Raw genomic sequence first — 18338 nt, 5'->3', positions numbered from 1 at the left:
CTGATATGTTTACCCTCTCTTCATAAGTAATTGCAGAAGGTAATTAATCTTTTATAAGACTGAGGTAACCTACAGGTGGGCAAAGACTGAACCCTCAAGCCTTATTTACCCAAAGTTTAACCTTCCGATGATCAAAGTTCTTTCACAGAAAACCACTGCAGGTGAGTTCTTCCCACAGTAGTGCCCTTTTCAGGGAATTTTATTCTTCTTCATGTTGATTTGACTGTGGAGTTTATATATGTTGGGGGATGGGGCTTGTGTCCCACAGAGTTGTAGGAGGCTTGCTCCCTACAAAAACACTTACACAGTTATAGTGTATTTTTTTGACATTTTTCAGGGAATGCAGTTTGGGAATTATGATACTTGGCTGGTTGAGTTTTGCCAACTCATAGTGGAGGTGTTTTTGAGAGTAGTATACATTTACAGATACTCCTAGATGCCACAATACCTTCTGCAGAAATTGGTATCCCTTGGCATTAGGAATGCAAAACTATTAACATTTTATTTGTCAGAAATGTATAAAAATGAGTTCTGCATGTATTAGTGAAGTTGCTTACACATTATTTTTTACAAATAATTTATATATTAAAAATGCACCATATGATTGGAACTGTTTGGGTAGATAGAAACACTTTTATTTAGTCTCCAGTCAAAGTAAAATAAGTTTGCCCAGAATTTACATTTTTACATGTCTTATCATATTGGTGTTAGATGAATATTCTCCTTGTAGTGTTTTTCTTTGCTACTATTCAGCATAAAAAAGTCATTTGTTTTCCTTTCTGTAAGTAAAGCTTATTAAAAGATGTTTGTGATCTGTGTTAATTTATTTCACTTGCTTGTAATGTTCTTGTCAAATTCAAAGCCAAAGTAAATTTATTGTCATTTAAAATTGCACTCATGTAGCCTAAACAAAATTTTGTGCATCAGCTCAATTCTTGAGATTACAAAGGAAAGTGAAACAACACATACAAGTAGAGGAATAAACATAACTAACAAGTCCAATACTAGTTCCAAAACATGCAAGAAAGAGCAGAGACATTTACCAACACTCATATATGAAAAGAATACCCTCCAAACAAACAACAATAAAGGGTTATTTGGCTTCCTTTGCCGTGCCAGTGTTCTTGGACTTTATTTGCCTTTTTGGTTTTTAGTTCCAGTTTGTCGGTGTTTTGCTATCTCCCCTGAGTTAAATTAACTACCCTGTTTAAAGTAATACAAAACACACTACAGAATGAAATGTCTACGTTATTTGTCCAATATTACACTTGAGTGTATTAAATAATACTGACTATGGATATAATAAATAAATGTTGCACTTACTTGGAATGTAAGTATATATTGCACAGATAAATAAAAATTGTCTTATTATGTGTCCTCATCCCTGGGACTAGTGCCTGAGTTCAGAAGTCTAATCACTGTAGGGTTGAAACTGTTATTGACTCTTGTAGTCCTGCGGCAGATGGTGTGATATCTCCTACAAAATGCCAGATGCTTAAACAGTCCATGCAGAGGATGCGTAGTGTCCTGTATTATTTTGGTGGCCTTTTGGATGCTTCTTGCAGAATAAAGTTGTATCGATGGATGACTGGATCCTGTTGTCTTCTCTGCAACCCTCACCACATTTTGTAGCATCTTCCTTTCTGTAACTGTGCAGCTTCCATTCCACACTGTAAAGATGCAGGTGAGGATGCTCTTTATTGCACCTCTATAGAAGGTGTAGAGAATATGAGGAGGAAGCTTGCCTTTTTTCATCCTTCTTAAAAAGTGACGGTGTTGGTGCGCTTTCTTGACCAGTTGGCTGGTGTTTCCTGACCACGAGAAATCCTCTGATATATGTACACCCAGGAATTTCATAATCTTAACACTCTCCACCCTCTCACCATTGATCCTGAGCACTGGGTGGTTTGTTCTCCTTTTCCTGAAGTCAGTGGTAATGACCTTGGTCTTGCTCACATTCAGGTCAAGGTTGTTCACCTCACATCAACTGATCAGAGATGTCACCTCCTCTCTGAATGCCCTTTCATCCTCCTTTGTGATGAGCCCCATGACTGTGGTGTCATCAGCAAACTTGATGATATGGTCGGACTTGTGCTTAGCATAGCAGTCGTGGGTCAGGATGATGAATAACAGTGGGCTTAGAACACATCCCTGTGGGACCCCAATATTAATTGCAATGCACTTTGATGTGTTCTTACTTGAACACACCCTCTGTGGTCACTCAATCATGAAGTCCAGGATCCAGTTACAGAGATGTTTACTGATTCCTAAATGTGCCAGTTTTTCTATCAGCTGCATTAGTATCACCGTATTAAATACAGAGCTGAAGTCTATGAGCAATGCCACTTGTCTTGTGTATTCAAATAAGAAGATGAGGCTTGGGTGTTCATTTAAGATGTTTATTACACACAAATACATCAAGATGGATGAGTGGAACATAAAACCTAAACAAATTAACTAACTGACTGACTGCTACCCACGTACATTCTTTCACTTCGGCTGCTCACTCAAAATGGCACTCTTGCTTGCACATTCTCAGTACTTATATGCACATGCCCATAGACTGGAATGGGTCTTAAAGGTACAACACACACTCTGATCTACATGCTCCCCCTTGGACTACTCTGTCATGCAAATGAAAATGACAGTTAGATGAGCATGCAAATCATACAGACATATACAAACAATAACAATCATGTCCAGGTTGCCATGTATATGGGACTAGGTCTTGAGATATGACCTGACCTCGTAATATTATAATCAGAACTTGGTTTAGCAATAGGGATAGTCACTGGGGAATCTTCTGCTTCAGGATTTTCAGGGATACTTTCAGGAACAGATGATGAAACAGTGTCTGGAAAAGGAACATCGGACAAATCACTCAGAGAATTAGAGTCTCCATTAAAAGCAAGATGCTGTAACACTGGCTCTGACACTGGTAGTAAATGTTTCTGATTCCGTCTGAATTCCAGCCCTTGCGACTCATTGATGTACGATCTCAGTTTCTCACACAAGTGTTTTGCGAGTCCTATTCGGACAAATCCTTTTGCTGTCTGCATCCTTACTATCTCTCCTTTTAATGAATTCAGAGGCTTGCTGGTTTTGTCAATTTAGGACTTTTGGGACAAATGCTTCTTTAGGAGTTGAGCTGTTACTGCTTTGTTATTTTTAGCATTTGGAATCAACAAATTCTTACTGATTGGTAGTGTGGTTCTGGTTTGCCTCAGTATTAGTCTCTGAGCAGGTGAAGCAAGTAAATTGTTGTGAGGAATGTTTCTGAGATTCTGCAGATTAAGGAAAAACATCAGTATTATCTTATATGGATATCTCCAATAGCTCTTTCACACTTTGAACTGTACGTTCAGCCAAGCCATTAGATTGTGGGTATTCAGGACTAATAGTAACATGAACAAAGTCCCACATTTCAGCAAATCTTTTGAACTGCTTACTTGTAAACTGTGCACCATTGTCAGAAATTACTTTGTGTGGACTACCATGGACAGAAAAATGCCTCTTCAATTTCATAATGACAGTACTAGAAGTTAGGTTAGGAAGTAGGTCAATCTTGAACCAATTTGAATAAAAGTCTACTAACACCAAGTAATTTTGACCATTTCATTCAAAAGTATCTGTAGCTACTGCTGACCAAGGTAATTCAGGAATCTGGTTTAGCTGAAGTGGTTCTTTTTCTTGATGTGGTTTAGTACTGTTACAAACAGAACAAGATGAAATTTCCTTCTCAATATCTTTTGACATAGAAGGCCAAAATACTAGTCCTCTTGCCCTTCTTTTGGTAGAATCAGTTCATGGGTGGTGACGATGCAAGATTTTAATATACTCTTGTTGCAAGGATTTTGGAACAATCACTTTTGGACCCTTCATGATGATACCATCTTCCATCAAAATCTCTTCTCTGCAAAGAAAATACTGCTGCATATCTACTGGTAAACAAGATTGCTTTGACGGCCATCTTTCAGTGATAAAGTGGTTGAGCTTCTGGAAAATTGAATCTGAAGCTATGTGAGTTCTAAGCTCATTAAGATATGTGGAAGAAAAAAATTTCACTTCCGTGACTTCAAACTCAGGTTTCTCATTTTCATGATGTTCAGTGTTTTTTTTTTCTGGGTAATCTGGATAAAGTATCAGCAAGATAAAGAAGATTGCCTTTTGGGTAAACAAGATTGAGGTTGAAGTTTTGCAATTTTAACATCATGCATTGCCATCTCACAAGAGCTCTGTGCATTGGCTTTTTCAAAATAGTGACCAAAGGTTGGTGGCCAGACTCGATTTGAAAAGGACGGCCATAAATATAATCATGGAACTTCAAACATGCAAACACAATCGCCAAAGCTCTTTTTCTATTTGAGCATGCTGCATCTCGGTTTGGGTTAGAGTTCTGGATGCATAGGCTACTGGTCTTCCCTCTTGAAGAATGACTACACCAAGACCAAACTTTGAAGCATCACAGGAAAGAGTTACTGGTTTGTGCACATCATAGTATCTGAAAGTGGGTGAATGGGCAATTTTCTTTTTCAGGACATCGAATGCTCTTTGGTGTTGTTCAAACCAGGTCAGCTGTCTTAGTGGTACTGCAAGCTCACTCAAATCTGGAATGAACTTGCCCAAATAGTTGACTATATCAAGAAAACGTTGCAAGGCTGTGACATTGTCTGGAGCTGGCATCTCAAGAATTGCAGTTTGCTTGAATGGATCTGGTTGTAAGCCTGAGCTGGTAAACAAATGACCCACATAAGTAACTTCTTGCAGACTGAATTTACATTTCTGAGGATTCAGTTTAAGATTCACTTCACAAGCATGTTCCAGAACTTTTCTGAGGTTTCTGTCATGTTCGGCTGCACCACTGCCTCCCATAAGAATATCATCTACTATTATAGCACAGGGATAGCCAGAAAAAATGTGTTCCATTGTGAGTTGAAAGACTTCACTGGCAGAATTTATTCCAAATGCCATTCTCAAAAATCCATATTTTCCAAATGGTGTACTGAAAGTGGTTAGTAGTAAAGATTTTCAATCAAGCAAAATCTGCCAAAATGAAATTTTTGCATCTAAGACAAAAAAAAACAGTCACATTTGGTATAAGGGCAGCAACTTCTTCAATTGTATGCATTGGATGATGAGGTTATTTTAGTGTTTTGTTCAAATGTCTTGGATCAATACATATTCTGATATCATCTGAGCTTTTCTTATGAGCTACTACCATGGAGGATACCCATTCAGTTGGTTCTTCTAGTGGACAGATTACTCCTAGGTGCACCATTCTGTCTAGTTCAGCTTTGACTCTGCTTTACAATGCTACTGGAACTTTCTGTGCTGGTCTGATGACTGAGCTTATCTTGTGGTCTAGCTGTATGGAGTACACAACTGGGAGATTGCCTAACTTTTCTTCAAAAATATCAGCGTAGTCTGGAAAAAATATTTTGTGCAAAACTTTCGTTGCTACATGTGCTTATATGTGGACTTCTTTATTAAATGAAAGCAGTCTCATTCTCAGACTATCTTTGAGGCCTAATAATGACTGTACATGTCTCCTGACTATGTAAACTGCAAGTCATGGCTGTTCTCAGCAGAATAACATAAAAGCACTACTAAGCCTTTGGTCTGAATTTCTTCACCATCATAAGCAACAAGCTTCGCACACTTTGCCAGATCAAGTTTCTCACCAGGTTTTACTCTAGCAAACATATCTGTTGACATGACATTGCACTTTGAACCAGAATCAACTTTGAGCTCTACAGGTCTCCCATTAATCCGAACAGTACAAAATACCTTGTTCTTTGCTCACAAATCTACTGCACTGACTGTTTCACCAAGCACAGACACACTATCAACATAAAAAGTAAGGTCACAGCTTTCTAATAGATCAACTTGTCCCTTTGAATGCTCTTTTAAAAAAAAGAATGTGCCCCTGTAAATTTACAGAGCTTTTGAAATTATTCCACTTTTTCCATGTGTGGCAATGCTGAACAAAAGCTAAGCACTTCTCCCGCTTGGGCTCATGGTTACCTCCACAAATATGACAGTTGATTATGACTATGAGGCTTGTCACAGGTTTTGCTGAGTCACCTCTCAGCTTTACTGAGTGTACCCTGGGTTTCACTGTAGCTGCTCTAGGTTTTGCTGAAGCGACCATACCCTTAGGTCTGTATCTTTTATCCTCGTGCTGCATACTATCAACATTAGCACCGGAAGGCCCTGCAAGCATGCTTTTCTCATTGTAAGCATATCTGTGTGCTTTTCTGTGAGCTCATATATCTGGCAAATCTCTTTGACCTTGCTTAATGGCAAATTACTGTCTCAGAGCAACATCTTTCTCACTGCATCATCTTTGATACCACACACAAGCCTGTCTTTTATTAACTCATCTTTCAGATCACCAAATCTGCACATTTTAGCCTTATTTCTCAAGTTGGTTATATATGGTGTAAAAGTTTCCAGGCTTTTGATCTCTTGTGTAAAAATATATGCCTTTCCAATGTAATATTTGTTTGGGGGTTTTACATTTCTCTAAATTTACGTTTTAAGCACTTAGGGTCTTCTCACGTTTCAGCTGGTACCACAATATGGCGGTCTTCGCCCTCCCCTGCAAACACAGCAAGTGCATGCACAAATTACTGCTCCCTTTCAATGGCTTCTGAACCAGCTAGCTTAAGAAGAATAAAAGCTTTTGTACATGTGTCTTTATTAAAAAAGCAGCCTGTATGAAAATATTGCATTCTTGCTCAAACACTGTCTAATTTTCTGCAGCATTATTATAAAACACAGGTGGACCAGGTTTGTAAAATCCCTCTACCATTCCAACAAATAGTTTTTAGATACAGTACAGACTTGGCCCTTGTAATTATGTCAAATACACACACCAGCTACTTGAAAAATATTCAACTGCACAACAATCTCTTCGAAATGACTGTATTCTGCAAAATAATTATACTGTAATACTGCACACACTTGCCAACACTTTGCACACTTTGGATATTTTGAATAGCTTTAGTTAATACAAAAAAGAAACACACCATGAAAAAATACGGATGTTTTTATACATTTTATGTGATTCTGAAGTTATTTTAAGCATTTTCGTAAGCATTGCAAGTACTTTAACAATGTCGCAGTTTTGAACATTTTGTTTAATTAGAAATTCATTTTGAACATTTTGAATGCTTTGTTTTATATTTGTTAAGTAAAAATATCATTTAAACAAGTTTTAGTACCTGGAATTATCTTTCTGACCTGTTTGCAAGTTATTTGAGCTTCGGATGATTCACGTGTGTATATTCCTCCAACTGTAACTGTGGGCCTCATGGTTTTGAAGAAGTTTCACTTTGGATCCCACTTCTGACACAATGTCGCTCGATTTGTGTATTTAAATAAGACAATAAGAACTGGGTGTTCATTTAAGTTGTTTATTACACAAACACATCAGGATGGATGACTAGAACATAAAACCTAAATGAGCTAACTAACTTAGTGACTGCTACACGCGTACATGCTTTCATGCCGGCTGCTCACTCAAAATGGCACTCTTGCTTGCACGTGCTCAGTACTTATATGCATGTGCCCATAGACTGGAATGGCTCTTAAAGTACAATACACATTCTGATCTACAAACAGCATCCCCACATAGCTGTTTTTGCCCTCTAAATGCCCAAGGGAAATGTTTAGTGCTACTGATATGCCATCAATCATTTATTTTTTTTATTTATTTTACATTTGTTAACAGGGATAATCCAACTGGACCAGGTCCATTTTCAGTGGAGGCCCAGCGAGAAAAGCTCCACAATTAGATAGATTAAGTAACAAAAATAGACAGTAACAAAAATAGATAGACAATGATAGCACAGAGACATGTATAATAACAATGGTGAGCTTAAACTGTCCCAATAAACTATTAAATAATTATAAGTCTACAAGTCTAGATCTTATAATCTTGGGTTATTTCAACAGCAGGAAGATTAGGAAGGAGGCAAAGCAGAATAAGAAATATAGTCATCTTTATGTTATACATGGGCAAATCCAGGTTTTCCTGAGGTGTGATTTGAGTGATTTTTTTGAATAGTGTGATAGTAGAAGAAGAAGTTATAGAAGAGGAGATGTTATTCCAGTTTTTAGCTATGGTATGAGAGTATAAAGCGTTCCCTGCAGTATTGTTGGCACTAGTTATACAGAGGAGAGATTTATTGGTAGAACGAAGTGGACGATTAGTAGAATAATGGGAAAGTAGTTGTAGAGCTGGAGTTTTGTCAGGGTACTTCAGGATGTTCTAATGTGGGTCAGGATTGGTGCTGCATACATAAGGGTGGAAAGTTGATGAGTTTGAGCTAAGGTGATTCATGCTTTGTCTGTGAGAAAATTCTTGTGTCTATAAAGAGTTCCCATTTTTTATGCACTTTTTGGATGGTCTGAGCAATATGGACATCAAAGAAAAGATTTTTGTCTATTTCTACCCCAAGGAGCTTAGTATGGCTGTTGGAGAGATAACAGCCATTTCTAGAGGTGATAGAGAAAGTTAGGGGAGTAGATTTAGATTTACTAGGGATGAACAGGAGTAATTTAGCCTTGTTGGGGTTTAGAATAAGTTGGATATCAATCATCCAGCTTTCTGGTTCAGGTGCTGTAGGGTGGTTAGAGATGGGGCTGAGCAGATAAGCACTGAGTCATCTGCATACTGTATAACCATGGATCAGTTAGCTCTGTATGCTAACTGCAGAGGGTCAAAATCAGGAGGAAGGCATGATGAAAGATACTTTTTGATCAGCTGCTCAAACCATTTCATAACAGTGAATGTCAGAGTGAGTTGTCTGTAGTCGTTAGGGCTGGAGGGAGTGTTTTTCTTAGGTAGTGGGACGATGTTAGTTTTCCTTAAGCACTGTAGCACAACCTTTTAACACCTTGCCCAGTATGTTGTCTGGGTCAGCAGCCTTCCTGGGGTTCGGTCTCCTTAGCTGTCTTCTTAACTCTCTGTGCTGAGGCTGAGTATTGCATCCTTCTCATCAGTGAGTAGCTTTAGTGCCAACCTGTTGTTTCTTTCCACAAATCTCCCAAAGAAGATGGGAGGGTGGCCTAATGTTTAAGGTGTTTGCCTTACAAACACAAGGTGCAGGGTGTGAGTCTCACAAGGGATAATTGGCTAGGCTTAAAATGGCTCACAAGGGCAGTTAGCTTAGTACTAACCTATGAAAAAAAAATACCTATGAAAGATGTTCAAACTGTCCAGGAATTCAATGCTGTCCTCACATTGTGCTGACCTGATTTTGCAGTCAATGATCTCCTGTATGTCTTGCTATAGTCTCCTTCCATCCTTCATGTCTTCAAAGTGGCTCTGCACCTTTCTGCCATACTCCTTCTTAGCCTCCTTTATACCCCCCCCCCGGATTACCTCTTGCTACACTTAGAGCTGATTTATCGTTAGCCCTGTAAGCTGTGTTTCTCTCCTTCCTTCAGAAGCTCACATACCTTTGGGGTGAGCCATGCCTTCCGGTTTGCTCTAATAGTGATACTCTTCTTATAGAAAGCTGACAATCACAATATATGTAGTGTGTGCAAAACAAGAGATGAATGAGAAGAAGTCATCTCTGATACTGAAAAAAGGCAGCACTCCGCCATCTTCTATAGTCTGCAATAGGCACTGCTGACATTGAAGTTATATGTTTCTCTGTCAGCGTAAAGCTGTGAATAGCTCTACCTCAGTTTATAAGAATAATCATTCTAAGTGATGCACTTCCAGCACCACCACACAGTAACAGCAAAACAGTCCAACATCCAGCTAGATAAGGCTGGAAGTTCACCACATAGCCTATCATGACAGTTGCACATTGAAAGTACCTAAGGGGCAACAAGCTTGTTGAGTGACATCTTATTCATTTCTTCTTAGTTCCCTACCCTGCTGTCTCTGCTTAAAACTCACTTTATTGGTGGGGGCCATCCCAAACTAAACTATAACATTATCACCGTCATTATCATCTTTTATTATTGTCGATTACATTATCTTTGTCTAACCATTGTGCACAATTACTAGTGTTCAGTCTTCCTATGTGAACCTGGCTTTGTGCTACTTTGTGTTACTTTACCTACAAACCTTGCTCTGTTTGCAACCTCTTCTGGTTTGCACTATAGTTACCAGTTCATGTTATCTGTATTTCTCTAGTGACTGTACCATTTACATTTGTATATATTTGCAGTTTTGAGTGATAAATAAATGGATCCATATGAGGTTATTGAACTATAAAGACAAGGGGCAGGATTCACGAAGGCTTGCATGGAGTGTAAGAGACGTGTAACACTCCATGCAAGCCTCGCGATCCAGGAACAGCCCGAAACTCCGTGTAAGAGACCAGCTAAAACGTCTCTTACACGGACTGGGCGTGGATATGCTAAATACCTCACTTGCAGCCGAAAGGCATGCAAATGAGGTAGAGTAGCGATCCACGAAACAGAAAGCAGCCTGTGTAAGAGCCGTTTTAGCTGCAGAAATGTACTCAGTTGACAACTGAGTACGTTTCTGCAAAAATCACAATGGAGCCATGTCAGCTCCAAATAAAGGGTGCATATGTGTTAGGCAGCATGCCAATGGCCAAATATGTGGCCATTGGCAAGGTACCCTGATGCAAATATTAAAAAAATATATATTTTTTTCGGCGATCACCGATGTTTAAACGCAGCGCAGCCCCGCGCAAACGGGCTGCGCTGTATAAAACATAAAAATGAAGGTTATAAACCCACAAATGTGGGTGTTATGCAATACATGGAATGACAATGCAGGGACCAGCAGACCAAAAACAACATGGCCACCGTGTAGTGGTTGCTAAGGGGGGAAGCTGAGTCTAAGAAATGTAACTAAGCATTAGTAGGCAATCTGATGTAAATGAGGGTTAGGATACTGAATCCCACAGTCACATGGCAAATGAGCACATTCTGAGTAGTGTAAGAGATACATAAGGGGGAGGAATAGAGTAGGAGATAGGTGACATCATAGGGGGGAATGGTAGAAAGAAATGCAGTTCATTGGAGGTCAGTGTTACATGACAGATGACAGACACAGATCATGGAAAGAGGAGTGCCACAAGATAAGCATGGGAAAGTCAAGAAATGGAAAGTGTACACTGTTACTTACACCAAAGTTTCTTGCTGGGCATGCATGCGCACGTGTACGCGCCATGAAGCGCGAGTAGGACAGTGTGCGCGTGTGTAAGGCAGACTGAGGATGTGGGAGCGTGTTGGTAGATTTGTAACACTGTTTGCGCTAGTGTGCACACGTGTAGGGCAGACTGAGCATGTGGGAGCCTGTTGGCAGAGTTGTAACACTGTTTGTGCTGGTGTGCGCGCATTTTAACCCGAATAAGCAGATACCGAACCATGTAAGCATGTGTGCGTGTGTGTAAGCCACTGTGAGCATGTTTCTGCTGGTATGCACGCTGCTCCCCCCTGAGGAAACAGAAAGGAAAAAGGAAGCAACAGAATTAGTAGGAAGCTAGCAGAGAATACTGCTGGAGCTAGCAGGTGAAAACAATTAGAAGCAGGCAATTACACAGGCAGAATAGTAGCCCAGCCCAGCACTTAAAACTCCGCAAACAGCAGTGCAGGATGTTTCTCTCAAGAGACACTGCAAGACAGGAGTAAGCTATTAGAAGTGAAAACTGAAAAAGCTGAACTCAGAGCAGAAATGCTAGGGGCTGCCATAGCTGTCATAATGAGACATAGGCGACTTGCTAAGGGTGGTGACAATGCAGATGGTGCCAGACAACCCACAGTGAGGAGACGGAGAAGAGTGTACAGGCCCAGGGTCACCTACCACGGGTTACATGAGCTGGAGATAGTAGAGCACTATAGAGTGGACAGAGAGCTCCTGCAGCAAATTGTCGAGCTGTGCAGGCCACGCCTCACACACAGAACCAAGAGAGGGGAACCCATCCCAGTGGAAACCAAGGTATGTGTTGGCCTAAGAATACTAGCAACAGGTACCTTCCAGAGACCAACTGGTGATATGATGGGGATATCACAGGCATCAGCCTCCAGGGTACTGCACCAGTTCCTGGATGCCATGTCAGCACATGTCGGTGATCATGTATATTTCCCCAATGCCCGTGAGGTATTGGCCAGCAATATGCGTCTCTTCCAGCAAATAGCAGAATACCCTGAGGTAGTGGGTGCAATAGACTGCACGCACATACGCATCAAAGCACCAGCCAGTGAGCAGGGTAGGGCCTACATTAACCTCAAGGGCTCCCCCTCCATCAACTGCCAGGTCATGTGTGATGCCCAGGGCATAATAATGAATGTGTGTGCTGGCTGCCCTGGGAGCTACCATGATTCCCACATCTGGCATTTGACACAGCTGTACCAGACATTTGACAATGGGGACATCCCACACGGACACCTAGTGGAGGATGCAGGTTATGCACTGGAGCCGTGGCTGATGACACCCATCAGAAACGCACACACACCTGAACAGGAATGCCATAATGAGGCACACGCACAAACACGTAATGTAATAGAGCGTGTGTTTGGGCTGCTCAAGTCACGGTTCCGGTGTTTGGACACATCTGGTGGAGCCTTGCAGTACTCACCAACTACATGTACCCAAATTGTCATGGTATGTGCTATGCTACATAATATGATCTTGCGAAAACAGCTGCAGCAGGACCAGCATAGGGCTGGGCCAAACAGCCCCCCACCATTGCCAAGGCCATCACAGGCAGAGCATGACTCGGAGGAGGAACAACTTAAGCCTGCCCCGGTAGGCAGAAGGAGGCATGCCCAGTATGCCCTGGCCTTGACAAAGAGGCAACGCATAGCACATACACTGGCTCAGTAGGAACCCTGGGAATGATACCCCTCTCTGACTCACTCAAATAATAACAGGGATGCCTAAAATGACATGACCTGCTCACAAACATGTACAGGGAGTGTAATATGTACATCAAACAGAGGCAGCCCTGCAGCACCACCTGAGGCATGAATGCCATGTGTTAAGTAATGTAACACCATGTACTATATGCACACTTGAGGACCCTGACTAACATCCACCCTCACCAAGCATGAAGCCACAAAATGATGATGGGATGATCAATTGCAATAATTGGCTGAAGTAATGCAGTTAGTCAAAGGGGAGCCAATGTGTTTCAGCCTGGGAAGACATGCTTAGCATGACATAATGCACCACCTGCTAGGGGTGGCGTGCACCTATCAGTCCAGGCCCCATGTATACTGGCAAAGGCTCTCAGTACCCACAGCGTGCCCTGAATAGGTAAGTCTCAAAACACAAACCCACCTTCATAGGTACCACAAGGGATAGGAACCTAGATGTAATGCTACCCAATGCCAGAAGTCTAAACAGCAAGATTCATGCAGTGTAAATGCACACAGTATGGAGAATGTTGATATCTGTCCTGTAATAGAAAACTGGGTCAAGGCTCACATCAGCACCCTAACACTACCAGGTTACACCTCATACTGTGCTGTACAGCCTCAAAACATGGAACAAGCTACAAAAGGAGGGTGACTAGCAATAATTGTCAAGGATAACCACACCCCCATGTTGGTACCACAACAAGAAGCAGCATGGATTAGCCATGGTCAAGTACCAGTGGCTAAAACCGCCTTCCAGTATATAGCCTGCTGCAGACTACTGTCCTAACACCAGGAACTGCACCTGGCCTATGTTGGAATACATGAATATATCAAGCCCCCCAAACCACATTATATTGGTTGACTGAAAATACCCAGACATACACTGGGAGCATTATACTAGCACCAACACAGTATGAGAAAAGTTCCTAGAATCCATAAACCAAAAATGCCCAGGAACAATGTACCACTCCCACAAGAGGGGTAAGCATACTGGATGTGATAATCAGCAACATGCATACTGGATGGCAAGATGAGAAGTGTATCCCTCACTGGTAAGACCAGACCATAGAGTAATCACACCGGATATACACATACTGACCACAGTCCCTGGCCAGAAAACCACAGTGAAAAACATGTGTAAAGCATAAGTTGCACCCCTCCAAACTGATGTGGAATCTACTAAAGGCCCTGTGCAGGTGCAGAATATGGGACACACCGCAGAACCTGTTATACAGGCATTCCATGAACACAGCCAGGAATGCTTGGATTATGCAATCGCAAATAACAACAAGACACAATGCCATACATGCAGGCATCTGGCATGCTGGACTCCAGCCATTACCAAACCATGCAAGAGAATGAGGAAGCTACTACATGATAGAGCAAACATAAAAGGGAAGTAATCACTGATCAGTAGTATGGCAATAAAATATGTCCACACATACAATCCACTAAGGCCAGCTACAACAAGTAGAATCTGTGAATCCTGAGGCAATGTTACACCTGCCCCAAGTACACAGACAACCCTCAACTCCCCCCAATAAATACAAATATATGTGAGAGATGCAACCATTTATCCAAACTGGAGGCTGAGCTCCCCCAACTCAGTACTGTCAAAACTAGTCAGGAGGAGAAGGTAACCACATACACCACAAACCCAGTCCCACATAGACCTATCACAACTGTAAACCAAACACATAAACACAGAAAAACTTTCCCGGAGGCCCTAATTACAAACACACCACACCAACAGAGGCCTCCAAAGCAGACCCCAAGCAACCACAACCTCCAAACATAGCACATGCAACACATAGTACACAAAGCTGGTGTGCCAAACAGTCACAGGCCAGAAGGAGAAACAACATGCCTGATACAGTTGTAATAGGTGGCTGTATAGGCAGACACACTGCTGTCCCACTCACCAGACTGAATAAGGGAAAGGGTACAGTAAGCTGCCTGTAGGCTGCTACAATACGCCACATAACACAAGTACGCAGGTCACCCCAAAGCAAGCAGAAATATGATGCACTCATTGTCCATGCTGGTGTGAATGACCCGAGATGTACCTCCCTGGACTACATGAAAAGAGACATGGATGAGCTCTCTGAGTATGTACTCCAGGCCAGTATGACACTGGCCGTTTGCAGCATCCAACCCTCACCAAGAATGATGCCACAGTACAAACACAGAATGATCAGCTTTAACAGGTGGCACAATTACAGCTGTCAGTCCAAGAGGATCTGATGTCTGTCTGCTTGAGATGTCATGCATGACAAGCCATGCTGCTGCTGTTCCAGGGATGGCTTGCACCTGTTACCCCTGGGCATCTGGATACTGGATAAGGCCTTTGCCACCTCCATAGAGCCGTACGTAGGCAAGGCCGAAAAGACTAACCCACCACCCTAGAAAACATAAGTGGTAAGAAACATAAGGGTAATGCTGACCAATGCCAGATGTGTAAACTGCAATATGCATGCTCCTGAGGCACTTCCCAGTATGGAGAACATCGATGTCTGTGCAGTGACAGAAACCTGCTGCAAGCCTACTGACAGCACACCAGCACCACCAGGTTATACCTCATATCATGCGTTATGGCCCCAACACCTGGACCAAAACATCAAAGGAGGGGGAGTATCCATATGCAGCACAGACACCCATATGGCCAGGTAACTGACAATGCACAAAGCAGCGGAGACCACCCATGTGCACCTAACTGTAGTCAAAACTGCTGTACAGTATGTAGCATGCGACAGACCACACTCTCACACACAGGAACCCCACCCAGACATCCTGAAGACACTGGACAGTATGAATGTCCCACCAAATACCAAACAAGGTACTCACAAATTACCACATAGGTGGTAAACCATTATGTATGCAAGGAGTAATCAGGGACCTAGGGACACAAGTCGACAGTAACCTGCCATGTGACACTCACAATGCCAATGTGGCTAGGAAGACTGTCTATATTGGTCACCGTATCATGAAAGAATTCACATCTACATCAACAGAGGTCACTGTGCCCCTGTACTGTTCTCTTATCAGACCCATAATCTAGTACAATGACTCATATGGGATGTACCTTACCTGACACCTGCAGCGGTTAGGAAGACCTCAAAGGTACCTCACCAAGAGGATAAAGGGTGTCAAATATATGTCATATGCTGCCTGGCTGTAGACACCCCAGCTGAATGCAGTCACAGACTGCCTATACAGAGGCATTGTATGTCTGTTGTACAAGGCCATGTCCAACACAGGAGTAATGGACATGCTCCACCCCAGGAAATCAAAGCCATTGGAGCTGTGAGAGTGACAGATGTCAACCTCAACACATAATGAAATAGGATGTGCTGGAGGGACAGATACATAACCCAGAGGCTCCCCACACCCTGGAACAGGATCCCACTCCATGTTAGGCAGAGCCCCTCACTGGGAACCCCTCAACAGGAATATTGCCAAGTGGATGGATGATCGTAGATGTACACTGGGGGTCTTCACTGTGTCACGTCCAGACAGAGGCACAGTAAAGTAAATCATAAATGGCCATAATATTCACATAGCAAGGGGCGGCGAAAGACACACACACACACTCTGGCTAGGCTTACTAATGCCCTAGGGTGGATAGCCTAGTATGAACCTATGAACTTATGAAGATACAAATTGTACAGGACACTAAGGATAATCACAAGGCTTACTCAACTGATGGTAGGAACCATGTTGGAAATTCACAGATATGCTCTGAATCACACAGATATTACAAACAACATACCAAACACACACACATATTGCCAACATACAACCTGACAGGTGCAGTGCAAACCCCCCCCCCCCCAGAATGCAAAATATCTATCCCAGCAGAATGCTGGCCCCCTGACATTGCAGATGCTGAGGTAACAGCCATCATCTACAAAGCAAAACACACAGCAGCAAAGGTATGAGATGGTGTCCTGGGCTGAGGCCAACATGGACTCCAAGAAGAATGGAATGCCAAATCACACAACTGCTCAATGTCAGCCTTACCACAGGATATGTACCCAAAGAGCAGGGTACAACAACAGTGGTCCTTCACAACAAAGGTGTTGCCTGAATGGATACTGCAAACTACCACCCCAGGATCCTGACAAGCTTGGTCTGCACAGCTATGGAAAGGATCAGCATGTACCGCAGACATAAAGCTATCGGGGACCTACTGACACCGGACCCTACCTAGTGTGGCTGTCGTAAGTGCAGATCCTGCCCCTAAACATGTTTGACCCATTTGAAACAGTCATTAAGGTCATTGATGAGGGCAATGTGGTCCACACAGCTTAGCTGTACCGTGCAAATGCTTCCAGACAATACCCTACGTGTTCAGTATGGATATGTTCACCAGCTGAAATATAAACCCCTATGTCAGTAGAGGGGTTGCAAACCAGACCAAGGACAGAACTGACATGGTCAGACATGCTGCATCCATGTCAGACTACAAACCAGATATAAGTGGCATCCCACAATGCTTGGTCCTGGGATCTCCCTCGTTCTGTATATATGTCCCATAGGTACAGGCCAACATGGAAGGACTGTGACTGAACATGTATGCAGAGGAGTACAAACTGCCCACCATATCTGACCTCCAGCTGACACAAGCAACCCACAAAAGGGCCACATAGAAACAGACAACTGGTGCCATAGCCATGTCAGCAAGCTAATTGCAGAAATGTGTATAGACAACCACCGTGGATATACAGTAAGTGCCCACCAATTACCACACAGGTGTTAACCCATTACGTACCTAACATGTAATGAGAGACCTGGGGACACAAGGTGATAGATATCCTGCATTGGACAAACATGTGGCTGTAGTGTTCACAGAAACATACCATATACCCACCCAATCATGAAGGTTGTCAGATCTAGATAAGGGGAGGTCACTGTGGCTCTGCAGTCATCCTTCATCAGCGTCACAATTGACTACAATAGCCCCTGTGGGATGTACCTCAGTAGACACCTCCATCAACTGTAAAGTCCACAACAGTACCTCACCAGGAGTAGCAAAGAGCATGAACAGATGCCATGTGTTGCCTGATTAAACAAACTGCAGCTCCACACACTGCCATACTGCCCACCCAGAGGCAAGCTGTGCCTGATGTATGAAGCCATGTCCAAGCTGGAATCAATGAACATGCTGCACCTTGTACAATCTGAATGGCAGTGAGCTATGCACATGAGAGACCTGCACCCCAGCACTGACATACATAGGACAAGCTGTTCTGAATGATCCATAACACAGAAGCCACCCCCACTCTTGAGTAAACTCCCAGTACAGGTTAGCCAGAGAGTCACCCATCGACACCCTTCAAGAGGAATCTTGATGAGTGGATGGGAGATGATAGGTTTACCCTGGGTATCACTGTTATGTCACAGGTAGACGGAGGCACAGTATATTAACCATGACATATGTCATGGCAAACTCCAGTTACAATGTGTGTTGAAGGACA

Source organism: Protopterus annectens, chromosome 3.part1, assembly GCF_019279795.1.
Source record: "Protopterus annectens isolate FY-2018-M chromosome 3.part1, PAN1.0, whole genome shotgun sequence".
Classification (NCBI taxonomy): domain Eukaryota; kingdom Metazoa; phylum Chordata; order Ceratodontiformes; family Protopteridae; genus Protopterus; species Protopterus annectens.
Note: the sequence above shows the minus strand (reverse complement) of the source record.